Source organism: Schistocerca nitens, chromosome 1, assembly GCF_023898315.1.
Source record: "Schistocerca nitens isolate TAMUIC-IGC-003100 chromosome 1, iqSchNite1.1, whole genome shotgun sequence".
Lineage (NCBI taxonomy): Eukaryota > Metazoa > Arthropoda > Insecta > Orthoptera > Acrididae > Schistocerca > Schistocerca nitens.
The window spans coordinates 803,062,237-803,076,954 of record NC_064614.1 but is presented as its reverse complement, the minus strand read 5'-3'; positions in this window follow the sequence as shown (position 1 = coordinate 803,076,954).

The window sequence follows — 14,718 nt, the reverse complement described above, 5'->3', positions numbered from 1 at the left end:
GTCATGGGTTACCTCCTGATACCGAGTCGGACCTCCTTTTGCTCGGTGTAGTGCAGCAGCTCGACGTGGCGAGGACTGAACAAGTCGTTGGAAGTACCCTGCAGGAATAATGAGCCATGCTACCTCTATAGTCCATAACAGCGGAAGGAGTGGCCAGTGCAGGATTTCGTTCACGAACTGACCTCTCGATTATGAACCTGAAATGTTCGAGCGGATCTGCGTGCCCAAATAATTATTTCGAGCTGTCCAGAAAGTTCTCCAAGACAGTCTCGAACAGTTGTGGTCCGATGACGTGGCACATTGTCATCCATAAAGATCCCATCGTTGTTTGGGAACATGAAGTCTATGAGTGGTTGAAAATGGTCTGCATTGATCGGTTCAGTTTGGCCAGAGGGCTCAATCCATTCCATGTTAACACAGCCCACACCATAATCAGCCAACCACCTGCTTCCACAATGCCGCGTTGACAATTCGAGTCGATGGCTTCGTGGGGTCTGCCCCACACTCGAAGCCTACTTCAGCTCTTACCAACTGAAATCGAGACTCGTACGACCAAGCTACGGTTTTCCAGTCGTCTGGGTTCCGACCGATATGGTCTCGAGCCCAGGAGTTAAGCTGAAGGCGATGTCGTCCAATTAGAAAAGGCACTCGCGTCGGTCGTCTGCTGTCATAGCCAATGAACGCCAAATGTCGCCACACTATTCTAACGGATACGTTCCTCGTACATCCCACATTGATTGCTGCGGTTTTTTTCACACTGTGTTGCTTGTCTATTACCACTGACCAATCTACGCAAACGCTGCTGCCCTCGGTCGTTGTGCGTGGTGAGAAGTAATGCCTGGAATGCGTTACTGGCCGCACACTCTCGACACTGTGGATCTCTTAATACAGAGTTCCCTAACGATTTCCGAAGCGAAATGTCCCATGCGTGTAGCTCAAATTATCATTTCGTATTCAAAGTCTATTACTTCCCGCCGTGTGGCCATCATTGTGTCGGACACCGTTTCGCATGAATCACCTAAATAAGAGTTACAGCTCTGTCAATGCGCTGCCCTTACGTACCTTATATACGTTATATTTCCTCCGTCTGTATATGTGCATCTCGCTCTCCTGTGAGTTTTGTCACCTCGGTGTTCACCATCGATAAAATTTCAGGGCTTGAGACACAAACTTTATCTGCTCCTGATGTTTCGGCTGCAAGTTTATCATTTATCCCCGGAGCGAGAAGGAAAGACTGACGGTAAGCTGCTCCCATCCAGCTTACTTTGAAGATGATAGCTACCTACTGTACAAGATCCGTAAGGCTTTGGAATCCAAACAGGAGACGAGTGTCTCACCTTTAGGTGTTAAGAGGAATGGCAGAGGTAAGGCTGATGTCCATGGCCGGATGTAGGCAAGCTTTCTTATAAAATGCGATTTATCCTCTTTAAACAAAGGCCGTGGTGGTCCACTAGACTTAGGTCCCGAATGCCTCGATTCTAAGCCCCGATAATGGGGAGGGGGGGGGGGATATTTCCTCCTTCCAGTCACTCCATGACGGCCACAGGTCCACGCACCCTTCTCAAAAACTAAGACTGGATTGCTCTTATGTCCGCAGCTCGTGGTCGTGCGGAAGCGTTCTCGCTTCCCGCGCCCGGGTTTCCGGGTTCGATTCCCGGCGGGGTCACGGATTTTCTCTGCCTCGTGATGACTGGGTGTTGGGTGATGTCCTTAGGTTAGTTAGGTTTAAGTAGTTCTAAGTTCTAGGGGACTGATGACCATAGATGTTAAGTCCCATAGTGCTCAGAGCCATTTGAACCATTGCTCTTATGCAGGTAAAGGCAGCTGGGGCGTGGGACCCACACACCACTACCGTTGCCAATGTAGCAAAGGTCAGTAGGGCTGTATCTGCAATCAGACCGACAGTCCAGAGTCACAGATTCTACATTTTACCTCTCTAAACAAAGTGATGGTTATTTCAAAAAAATCAAATGGCTCTGAGCACTATGGGACTTAACTTCTGAGGTCGTCAGGCCCCTAGAACTTAGAACTACTTAAACCTAACTAACCTAAGGACATCACACACATCCATGCCCAAGGCAGGATTCAAACTTGCGACCGTAGCGGTCGCGCGGTTCCAGACTGTAGCGCCTAGAACCGCTCGGCCACTCCGGCCGGCGATGGTTATTTCACCGACAACATCAAAGACAGCCACGGTTGCAGGCATTCTGAAGAGTGATTTCATTCCACGGATTGCAGGCGCGTGTAAGATCACTGTCAGTGTGATTTGTCGTATGCCGGACGTGCTCCACATACAGTTCACGAACATGGCTCTAAGTTGGTCGCTGTACTCGCCTGCTACAGCTTGATCTATCGGCCGAGGCCAAAGACTAAACAAGCAAGCAATGCTGTGGACTAAAACAGCATGTTCCCGTTAAGCAGTAAAAGACCCACAGTCATTGAACTCCATAGCCCAGTTCAGTCACATCATTGTCAGCAGGGTGTGGGCATAATCAAATCGTAATCTCATATTCAAGGAAAGCACTCAGTTGTTCGGCTTGTGGCTAACTCAGTCCAAGTTCGTTACCTACACTATTGCTTCAAAGACACACACACACACACACACACACACACACACAGAGAGAGAGAGAGAGAGAGAGAGAGAGAGAGAGAGAGAGAGTGAGAGACAGAGAGAGAGAGAGAGAGAGAGCGAACTGTAGGGGATGCTCTGAGAGAACACGTTCTCCCATTTGAAAATAGAAGAAAAGCGTATATCATGCGCTGTACTGTGGTTCACATAGGGCGTATGTTTGTATTGACTCAACAACTTGCAAATTTCATACGAAAATATGAGACACAAAGATACATTTATTTCAAACATGAACTAATATTCGTTCTTGTTTTGGATCATCAGCGTTCAGGGTGGTATGATATGACTTGTATGTCTTCCTCGTATCTGTTCAGTGCTGAGTTGCACTTACACTCAAGTCTTTATCTATTTGTTGTATGTAGAATGTATGAATTACAGCATCCCCTACAACTTTTTACCTCTGCGGCTCCCTCTAGCACCAGGGAGGCATATCCCTATATGTTAACAAATTTCCCATCACATTTACCCACCATGTATGTTGGGTCCTTGCAAAGTAAGTTACACATGTCATCCCACACTAAGATCGCTGGAGAATAAGAGCGGCGCTTTATCAGAACACAGTACATGTTCCGAGTTTCCTGCAGACACAGTTAGGCTGCGCACAGATAACAGGTACACCAGAGGCTGCGCGTGAAATGGAGCCGCAAATGGAAACCTGCTCCATAGTTGAAGTACACGGGTCAGCACGGTGAATGCGGGAAAAACCTCTACATTGCACACATATCACCATGAAATTCTTGCCGAATATGGCCCAAATACAATGTCGACTTCATCAGCAGTGAAATGGTGCCAATAATTCGACCAAAGCCGCAGAGATATGATTGATGCTGATCAACCACAAACCACAACGTCCAGGAAGTGATTCACAGCAACCGCAGATTTTCCAACGATGGGTACCTTCACATAACGGTTCTCTAATTGTTCCGTGACTACGGAGCAGTTGACAGTTTACAGAGACTCGATGACTATGCTGAAATATAGTGTTATCTGTCTGCGTCACTTCGAAGTACAGTGCAACATTCAATAAAAGTTAAATGGCTTTCAATAATATTGCGTAACTTCCTTTTTAATGTCCACGCGTGGGTAGTTATTTTCCATGTGTCCCTTTCTTCGCGATCCTTTGAGAATCAGTTACATACCCTGCGTCAAAAAGTGTATCTAGGTAATTAATTAAACTGTGGAAGGGACGCTAGTATTCCAAAGCTATAAAATAAACTTGCAGGCGATATTCTTTGAATACGATCTAAATCTGCGTGGCAACCTGTTAGTTCTGACGTCACAAATTCCTCTTGCTTTCAGGAATTTCCTCTAAGACACCTTACTAAGCAGTTCCTGGCTTCTGTTCAGTTCGTATTACACTTCCATTTCAGCAGTTTGGCTGACGTGCAAGCTTTCGTATTAATAAATGTGGCAGGTTATGTTGTGTAAAACAGCATAGAAAATAGAACCCCAACAATAGTTAAATGACAAACAGTTTTATGCAACTATTGTTAGAACAGATTGATGAAATCGTCCATTTATTGAGACCTGTATTAATCATTTCATCACTGACTATCCACGACCCTACTCATCTATGATCGTATGTTTCTCTTATTATCTTTACATACAATCGTAATTTTACATCTGCTCTCCATTGATGTCTCTTTGAGTTATAATTTCTATCATTCTGCGACAAATTCGTTGTAATTTCTTATTCTCTCCTTCTCTCTCTCTAATACGTCATTTTATGCTACCTTCTTTCATTGAATTAGTCCATAGTTTCTTAGATTTTACAGCTTTCAACGAAAAAGGGAATGGAACTAGAATGAGGCGAAATTAATTAAATTGTGTTGAAGCAGCAACAAATAGTTTTTGGCATCACAATATGATGTTTTTAATAAAAAAAACAGTAGTGTTAACATAAAGAAGGTTTTCGTTTAGTTTTTGCAAAAGAACGTTGACAAAGCACTGCGGTATTAGATAGGACGATAGCAGTAGTAGAGTCACTATCGATAATTATGACACCCAGAACTACATTTGAAGTGGCTGTTTCTTTATTTATGGTCGCAATATGACTCTGAACTTCCGTCTATGTCTTATCATGGGCTGTCAGGCGCTCTCTACTCTACGTGACTGTTAGTAATTTAGTTTTTGTTTAACAGGTCTTCGCTACAGTGCCTTCTAATAATTTTCTAACAATATTGGGCGATGTTATTAACCGCTAGATAAACATAAAAAAATTTCCTCTACGACCTGAACACTCGGACATCTTTCACAGTCAAATAATTAGCACCCCACCGATAGACGCACAGTTCGTACAGTTCTGATAGGAGTTCTAACAACATTAAAACTACAGGAACTAAGAAGTTTGATCAGTTCTGAACAAGGTATTTTTATATAAGTTCACTGTCTTTTAGTTACAAATGCCTCGGTCACATTTGGTAGTGAATCAGTAACGTGTCCTAGTATGGTCCTTGCCCCTAATTTTGTCTATCTGGGAATTTCCAGTTTCCGTAGTTGGTAACTACTGTCAAATTGTGCGTACATACGTGGCCTCAGTCCATTGTTTTGTCGAGGAAGCCTATTGTGTGCAGCACATGTAGGCTCCGTGTACCAGGGAATTCAGGTTTTTATTTTAAAATGGCTTATCGCAGCAGTCAAATTAACAACCTGCAATCCCTAGTGTGAGAACTGATCTGTGTACAAACACTGGGCTGTATTTCAACTAGTGTGCTGTGGTTTATAGTGTGTAGGTTTTGCCTATGTTGATGTAGAGGCGATTATAATAAAGCTGGCCATGTTCGTAATTTCGTCCCCTTTACAGTTCCTATTTCCGTCCTAGAGACGAAGCTTGGAATCATTATTAAAAATAAATTTCACATCCTATTTATGAACATTACTTTGCTTTGTTCAATGGGGAAACGCGAGCGGAGAGAAACGAATTCGTTACACGGAATTCTTGGTTTGTTACCACGGAACATGCTCTTCATCTACACAGACATACAAATTCATATGGAACACGTCCTAAGGAAGCTGAAAAACAACTTGAAACCATTGTTCATTCAAGGCCTACAATAAATTTATAATAGCGAATGTATCTGGCTAGGTTGGAATGGACAATACATTTAAATTAATTGTACTTTTTCGAATTTTTATGGGGCAAGAATTTAGTAACAGTTTTTTGTATTTATGATTCTGCAGTGTTGAAGGGTATGTCACTCACTTGCTTCAGTATGATATAACAATTTAATTGTAACTCGTCTACAAGTGGATCATAAGTTCAGGAACATATATGCCGATTTTCAGCCTTTTCCATAATGAAATAAGGAGACGAAATTTAGGTCCCTTAACTCACATCTTTTCGCTCTGAAGCACTAATTGTGCCCACGCAAAATCAAATGACCACAATGAGTGTTTGATAACGTCTCGTACTTATGCAGATCACATTATAATCCGTTACAGTGTAATATACAGCGGTAGACAAAATAATGTGAACAGTGGTAGTAATGGGACGGTTGTATTTGACAGTCAACAACGCAGATAAGGCACGTGTCGCGCTTGACTGTGCGTGTGCAGTACGGACTAGGCAACAGTGCACGCTGTTTACGGGTAGTGCATCCATCGTATATGCATTCATAGGCCGAGGTCGACGTGCAATGGAAGACCGAACAGAGTCCCAAAGAGGGTAGATTGTGGGGGCCCGATTAGCTGGAGCATCAGAAAACAAGAAGACAACTAATCAAATGTTTCAGGAGCAACGGTTTCAACAGTCATGGCAGCCTGCACAAAACATGGAGAGACATCATTGTGTAAACGTAATAGTGGGAACAAATCGAATCAAAACGAAATGACAGAGCTCGTCGTTTGCTAACACGAATTGTGTCAAAACAATACAAATCTAGGCGGCTAAAGTGACTGCAGTGCTCAATAGCTATCTTCGAGACACCGGATATGTCGACACTGTCCGCCGGGAACTCTATAAAACGAATATTCATGGACGAGCTGCTATACCGAAAACCATTAGGGACGACAACCAACGCAAAGAAGCGGAAATCATGGTGTCAAGAACTTAAATTCTGGACGACTGATCAATGGAAATACGTCGTACGGTCCGACGAGTCAAGGGTTTCGTTATTTCCAACATCGGGAGGAGTTTATATCTGGAGGATGGCAAAAGAAGCCTACAATCCTGACTGATTGATTCCAACTGTTAAGTATGGAGTTGGAGGAAGTGTGATGGTGCGGGCAGCCGTGTCATGGTATTCTGCTGGTCGCATCATTCCTCTCGAAGGCCGTGTTATAGCCAACGATTATGTGAACATTTTATGTAACCAGGTGCACCTCATGATTTAAATGTTGTTTTCCAACAATTATCCCTTTTTGAGGATGATAATACACCCTTTCAGGACAATACAAACGTGGTATGAGGAGCAAGCAAGTAACTGCAGCGTCTTCCCTGGCTATCACAGTCCCCGGACTTGGACATTATCGAACACTTGTGAGCGGTATTGGAGCGCATACCCCAGAGCAGATTTCCACTTCCCTCGTCACTACAGGAGTTAGAAGAAGTTCTGATCGAAGAGTGGCATAACATTCCACTGGAGACTACACAATCATTAAATGCCAGTATTCCAAGAAGAATCGCCGCTGTATTACGGGCCAATGGTGGTCCAACCCCTTTTTAATAAACCATTCCCAAGTAAGTACAGATTTTGACATTGCTTTGCCTATGCCCTGTATGTACCAAATGCGATGAAGAGAATTGTGAATAAAATACTGTATTTCAAACACGTCGCGTTCTAGTCTGAAATTGTCAAATTTCGTTCTTATTTCTTAACCGCTGTATTTCACGACTCACGGTTAGGAATTACATGTTAACTGAACAGCTAGAGACAAGAACTTTGGGGAGCAAATTCGAATCAGCGGGGGCCCGGCGCGAGTAGGGTCCGGCCAGTTTTGTAAGCAGATGCAGTACGTGTCCGCTGTTGTGTTCCTACCGTCACTCTCGCTGGTCGTCTTCCTACCTGTCGTGTGGCTTATCGGTGAGAGGGTGACGGACACGTCTGGTAAGGGGGCGGGAGGTAAAGAACGCCGCAACAGCCCGCCGGGTGTAGGTGGGTGGCAGGGATAAGAGGCGTGACACCCTAATTAATTGGCAGGAAATTGTAGCGCCGGCTGGACCGGAAAATCGCGTTACACAGGCGACGCTTGCGGCTCGAGTGTCAACGTGGACGATAGCACTAGACAACACGACCACCAGGTGCCTTGGTCACGGAACCGGAGACGTGCCCAGTCCAAAAATAACGTAGCCACATTTCTAAAATTACCTTGGCCTCGCGAGGCGAACAGAATTTAATGACGCGAGCTCTCAACAGCAGTGGCACCTTCAGGGCAAATATCGATCACTGGTGTATGAAAACTTAAATTTACAGCTAAGCTTTATAGAAATAGGACGAGGAATAATACTCTTTGATCGTCCTCCGAGTCTGCTGACGTCATCCTATTATTATGGAACTTTCGCCTGGAGTACAATTCTGGTTCCGGTGACAGAAACCATTTAGACTTGGGGAATACGGCAAACAGATAAGCAGAATTAAAAATATTTCATCTAAACGAAAAGCTTGAAGAAAGTGTCCCAAGTGCTTATCTTAAATGTTGCAAATAGAGGTGACAAGAGTACCGCTATATTTTTCGTAATACGCATATTCCACAAGGTAAAAGACACGCTGGAAGCCTAGCAAAGAAGATGGGAGTAAATGTCGCTGCAACAGAGCAAAGTCTAATGCATCAGAGAAGAAGAAGAGGGTGTGGAAGCGCACATTTCCTTACCACCAACACTGTGCTCTAATGCCCACATTGTCGGATTGAATATAAGCAAGCAACAGTACTGATGGCAGTATAGTGCAATACCGAACGAAAGGCTATAAAGAGTACCCATGCCCTGACAAGTGTCTCCGTGCACACTTGCTACTAATCAAAATGAGGGTTTCCAGCGAGGGAGAACCTGATTTCAAAATTACATATATCGAACATTAAAACAGACGAGTGCAGAAAATGGTATGTTTAACGTAAAAGCTCTAAGAATTTTATACGGATGTTATGTACAAGTTTCGAAATAGTTCGAGAAGCTGTTGACCGATGGTGTCTTCTGCAAGCAGTCTTTACAGTCACGTAACCACTTTTTCAATATGTTCATTGCTCGCAGTACGCATAGGACACAGACGAACAATGAACTTTCCAACCACATCTTGTAGTGCCTAAACTGAAGCCACATAGACTGCCCATTCATCCAGCGTGGTACCATGTGCGCCACACACAAACACACACACACACACACACACACACACTAACCAAAACAGTGCCTCTATTCCCGAAGTATTCATCAAGTAAGCGAAACAGCTGTTCGGTGGAATGTTGTCTGGCCCCGTGTTACATGAACCTCTCGGTGCCTGTCAGTCCTCCAACGCTAGCTATGTGGCGACAATTTTTTTCAAAATTTAAATGTTCATTAGTGATCATGTCTCGCAATAAAGAAGGGACAAGAAATCCTCTGCTGCTTTCTGTAACCGAAATAGAAACTTTGAAAGAATACAGTGGTTTCGCTTCACAAAAAAAGGATTCTCGGAAACCCAAAATCGCCAGTTCAGTTTATTCATGACTCCACTCAGGTGGAAGTGTGCCTCCGTGAACAAGACGCAGCCAACATCAAATCTTTTTTACAATGACTTTAAGAACTTAATTAGCAAAGTCAGTCGTCTGATCGACAGCTCGTACAGGCATGGCCGGATAGCTTTCGCTTTTTGAGTGGAAACGTTTGTAGGCTCTGTCTTAGCATTTTCTGCGTATTGGAACGCTTCAGACCAGTCTCTGCTGCAATTCTGCGACGGGTGTCCTTGGATTTTGCCGAATAATTCCAGAAACCGTGGCTACAACTTCAGGAGTAACTGCTGTATGCCTGGGGCCAACATTGCACGCTAGATCTTCGGTAATGCTGGCTGTCCGTTGGAATATGGCGAACCGCTTGCGAGAGGTTTCCCATCGGGTTCTTCTGGAACATTAAATCGTGTTTGAAGGCTGTGCCTTGTCATCGTACGACAATGCTTTAAACTGTGGTATTCCAGTGCCAGAAGAACATGCTGTTCAACGAAATACATGATACCAACCTCTTCCTTTGACAGGCTAACCTCCGTTCACGTTGCAACGGTGGATCCGTTCGGTCTAAGCTGCGGCGAACTGTTTTGAAGGCACTACATATTGCTATTACAGTACCTGCTGTTACAGGTAGCAGCTTTTCGAACAAGTTATCAACTTATTTATGAAATTCTCACAGCTTTCACAATAAAGAAACCGACTATTGCATTCGTCTATCAATGTTAGTTTCCAAAATATTTAATTTTGAAATCAGGAATTCCATCGGTGGGCACACTGTACAAAGGGCGATCAAAATCGTTCTATTCGAAGGCCTAGATTTCGGTGCTTTACATCCGCATCGGAGTCACACTGGATTGCATATACGCTGCACCAACTCATTCAGACGGACACTTTTTGATTGCCCCTAGTACACTGTACTAATAAGCCAAAACATTCACTGCCGGCCGGGGTGGCCGAGCGGTTCTAGGCGCTACAGTCTGGAACCGCGCGACCGCTACGGTCACAGGTTCGAATCCTGCCTTGGGCATGGATGTGTCTGCTGTCCTTAGGTTAGTTAGGTTTAAGTAGTTCTAAGTTCTAGGGGACTGATGACCTCAGCAGTTGAGTCCCATAGTGCTCAGAGCCATTTGAACCAAAACATTCACCTGCTTAATTGGAACGTAATACGACAGTCATTCCGCAGCATGAATTCGATAAGTTCTTGGTAGGTTTCCGGAGGTATGTGGTACCAGATGTCCCCAAAGGTAATCTCCGCATACTATGGGACAGTAGGTTGTTGGTGCGGAGATGGCGTCCGACAGCATTCGAAATGTGTTCCATCGCCAAGACAACGTGTTTTCAGTCGTGCTCCTCCGACCGCTATGGCACGATACTGGCCTTTTGTCGCAGACGGTTACCTTACTGGAAGGTGTCATCGTCGCATGTCATATTCCCACGATTCATAAATACGATATACACCGAAGAGACAAAGAAACAGGTACACCTGCCCAATATCGTGTAGGGTCCCCGCGAGCACTCAGAAGTGCCACAACACGACGTGGGATGGTCTCGACTGGTGTCTGAAGCAGTGTTGGAGGGAACTGACACCATGAATCCTTCACGGCTGTCCATAAATCCGTAAGAGTACGAAGGAATGGAGATCTCTTCTGAACAGCATGTTGCAAGGCATCCCAGATATGCTCAATAATGCTCATGTCTGGGGAGTTCAGTGGACAGCGGATGAGTTTAAATTGAGAAGATTGTTCCTGTAGCGACTCTGTAGCAATTCTGAACGTGTGGGGTGTCGCATTGTCCAGATGTAATTCCCAAGGTCCGTTGGAATGCGCATTGGACGTTGAAAGGATGCAGGTGATCAGATTATGAAATTTGTGGTAAGTTCTTATCGGACCAAACTACTGAGGTCATAGGTCCCTAAGCTTACGCACTATTTAATCTAAATTAAGCTAATTAACACTAATGACGAGACACACGCCCACGCCCGAAGTAAGTCTCGAACCTCCGACGGGAGGAGCGCCGCCAACCGTGACAGGACGCCCTGGTCCACGCGGCTACCACGCGCGACGATCAGATAGGATGCTTACGCACGTGTCACGTGTCAGCCTCGTACCTAGACATATCAGGCCTCCCATATCACTCCAACTGCACACTCCCCACAATGTAGCAGAGCCTCCACCATCCTGAAAATTCCGCTGCTGATATGCAGGGTCCATGGATTCATGAGTTTGTCTCCATACCCGTACACGTCCATCTTCTCGGCACAATTTGAAACGAGACTCGCATACAAAAGTCGTAATCACTGTGACAAAAGTCTTGGGACAGTGATATGCAAAAATATAGACGGCGTAAGTACCTCGTACGTACACAAGGTATAAAAGGACAGTTGCTTGCCACAGCTGTAATTAGGCGATTCATGTGAAAAGATTTCCGACGGCAGACAGGAATTCACAGATTTTTAGTGCGGAGTGGTACTTGGAGCAATACGCATAAGACATTTCATTTCGGAAATTGTTAGAGAATTCAGTATTCTGATATTCATAGTGTTAAGTGTATGCCCAGTATACCAAATTCAAAGCATTGCCTCTCACCACGAACAACGCAGTAGCCGACGGCCTTCACTTAACAGCCGTGAGCAGCGGTGTTTGCGTGAAATTGTCAGCGCTATCTAGAAGTCAGTGGGGACGTACGACGAACTTGTTCGTTAGGACACTGCGGTGAAGTTTGATTTTAATGGTCTATGGAAGCAGATGATTCTCGCGGGTGCGGTTGCTAAACTGCAGGGCATCGCCCGCAGCGCCTCTCATGGACTCGTGAGCATATCGGTTGGACGCTAGACGACTGGAAAACCATAGCCTCATCAGAGGAGTTCCGTTTTAAGGTGGTAAGGGCTGATGATAGGGTCCGAGTGTGGTGCAGGCCCGGAAGCCATGGACTCAAATGGTCAACAAGGCAGTGTGCAAATTCGTGGTGGGTCCGTAATGCCGTGGGCTGTGTTTATCTGGAATGGACTGCGTTCTGTGGTCAAACTAAACCGATCATTGACTGAAAATGGTCTTGTTCATCTACTTGGAGACCATCTACAACCATTCGTGGGCTTAACGTTCCCAAAAAACGATGGAATTTTCATGGATGTCAATCCGCCATGTCGCCGGGCTACAGTTGTTCGCGATTGGTTTGAAGAATATTCTGGACAATTTGAGCGAATTATTTGGCCACCCAGATCACCGGACATGAATCCCATCGAATGTTTATGGGACATAATAGAGAGAACAGTTTGTGCACAAAATTCTGGACCAGTTAAAACTTCGCAGTTATGTACGGCTGTAGAGGCAGCTTTGTGCAGGTGACTGCCAGTTACATTTTGAGTCCACGCCACGTCGAATTGTTGCACTACTCTGGGCAAAAGAAGATCCGACTCGATATTATAGCATGACTTTTGTCACCACAGTGTAGTGCTGTATTAGACTATAGACGTAAGTAACATACATTTATAGTACATTTTACGAAAACTTCCACCATCATTGCGAGAACACTTAAAAGTTACAAAAATGCGAAACGAGCTATAGACATAACGAATTAATGAAGTGACAATAAAAAAGCAGCAGAAACTCGGAACTGACTCTTTGCATTAAGATTGGCGCATTTTTCAAACGTATCACACACATAATTTCAAAGGGAACATTAGGCAACGTTGGTCTGAAACAGGGGAAACAATACAATAGAAGAAGAATGGTAACGTTGAAAGACGAAGTAGTAGAGGCAGCAGTGAACCAAACAAGTAAAAATACAAAGCCTTGTACAAATCCTTGAATAACAGACGATATTTAATGTAACTGAAGAAAGGAGAAATTATAAAAATACAACGAATGAAGCAGGCGAAAAAAATACACGAACATCAAAAAGAATGAGACTGGCAGAAAGTGAAAACTGGCTAAGCCTGAGTGGGTAGAGGAAATATGGGAGGCTCTAGAAGCATCTGTAACGAGTTTGAAGAGACATTTGGAGAAAAAAAAGCGAATGTATAAATTACAAGAGCGCGTATGTCAAGTCAGTACAATCTTGTGGTCAGCGTGAGAACGCGTTGCAGGCAATGCACTGCCGTCTGAGGTAATCATAGACACGTTTATGAACAATACGCTGCCAGTTGTAATATTTAGGGGACCATCATGAAACGGTGACTTCAGTGTAACTATTATCTTTCAGTTAAAGTGTCTTCTGTTCGTGTCACAGCGTACTGCTTTCAGTTGTCTTTTGTATTGTTCTGCACTATACTTCAGTAGTTGTCTCTACGTGCGGTCTATGTTTCGACACTTCGCAGTGACAAATCATGCGAAAGTAACTTCTGCCATTAAGTTTTGCGCAGCACTACATTTAACACGTTAGATTATGCTGTGGCACAGCAACAAGATACACTTACGGGCAGTTTCATTTCTGTGACTGTGCGTAAGGGGCTTAGGACGAAGCCATAATGGACTTCGGAATCGATAACAAATAAAGTAAATAAGAAACACAGTTGAGGACAAAATAGTTAAACAACCTGTGTGCTCCAAAACGAAAGGACTGTAGCATTAAAACGCCTTTCGTAGATTTTTGGACAACATGGTTGTGGAGATGAAGCACCGATTAGTATGATTAATCAATTATTCAATAACAGTCTTAATCGCATTTATTATTATTATACCGCCAATCGGTTTCAATCCGACGTAGGGGTCATCTTCTGGTCGTTTACACCACTGGTCGACTGCTGGTGGTGTCACTCCTGTCTACATAACGGCAGGAAACTATGGTTTTATATATATATATATATATATATATATATATATATATATATATATATAACCATAGTTTCCTGCCGTTATGTAGACAGTAGTTTATACATATCTATAGTTTATATATATATATATATATATATATATATATATATATATGTATATGTATAAACTATAGTTTCTTGCCATTATGTAGACAGGAGTGACACCACCAGCAGTCGACCAATGGTGTAAACGCTCTGAAGATGACCCCTACGTCGGGTTGAAACCGATTGGCGGTATAATAATAATAAATGCGATTAAGACTGTTTTTGAATAATTGAAAACGCCTTTCATTGTAGAGAGTGAAATGCTTAACGGTGAATCCCGATCGACCGGCAGATTTCGTCATATTGACAAAGTCTCTTTGCGATTAGTGATAAGCTGTATTTATTTCATTTTCACGACTCCTTTCAGTCATGGGATGTAAACTGCACGCTTATGTGTTTAAAAGGGTCGTGAAGAACTAACAGAGCATATAGAAGATATACTCCGTCGTTACTGAAAACCACATACTGTTCATCATCCATATTGTTGTTATCAGGAGAAAGAAAACTGGCGTACTACGGATCGGAGCGTGGAATGTCAGATCCCTTAATCGGGCAGGTAGGTTAGAAAATTTAAAAAGGGAAATGGATAGGTTAAAGTTGGATA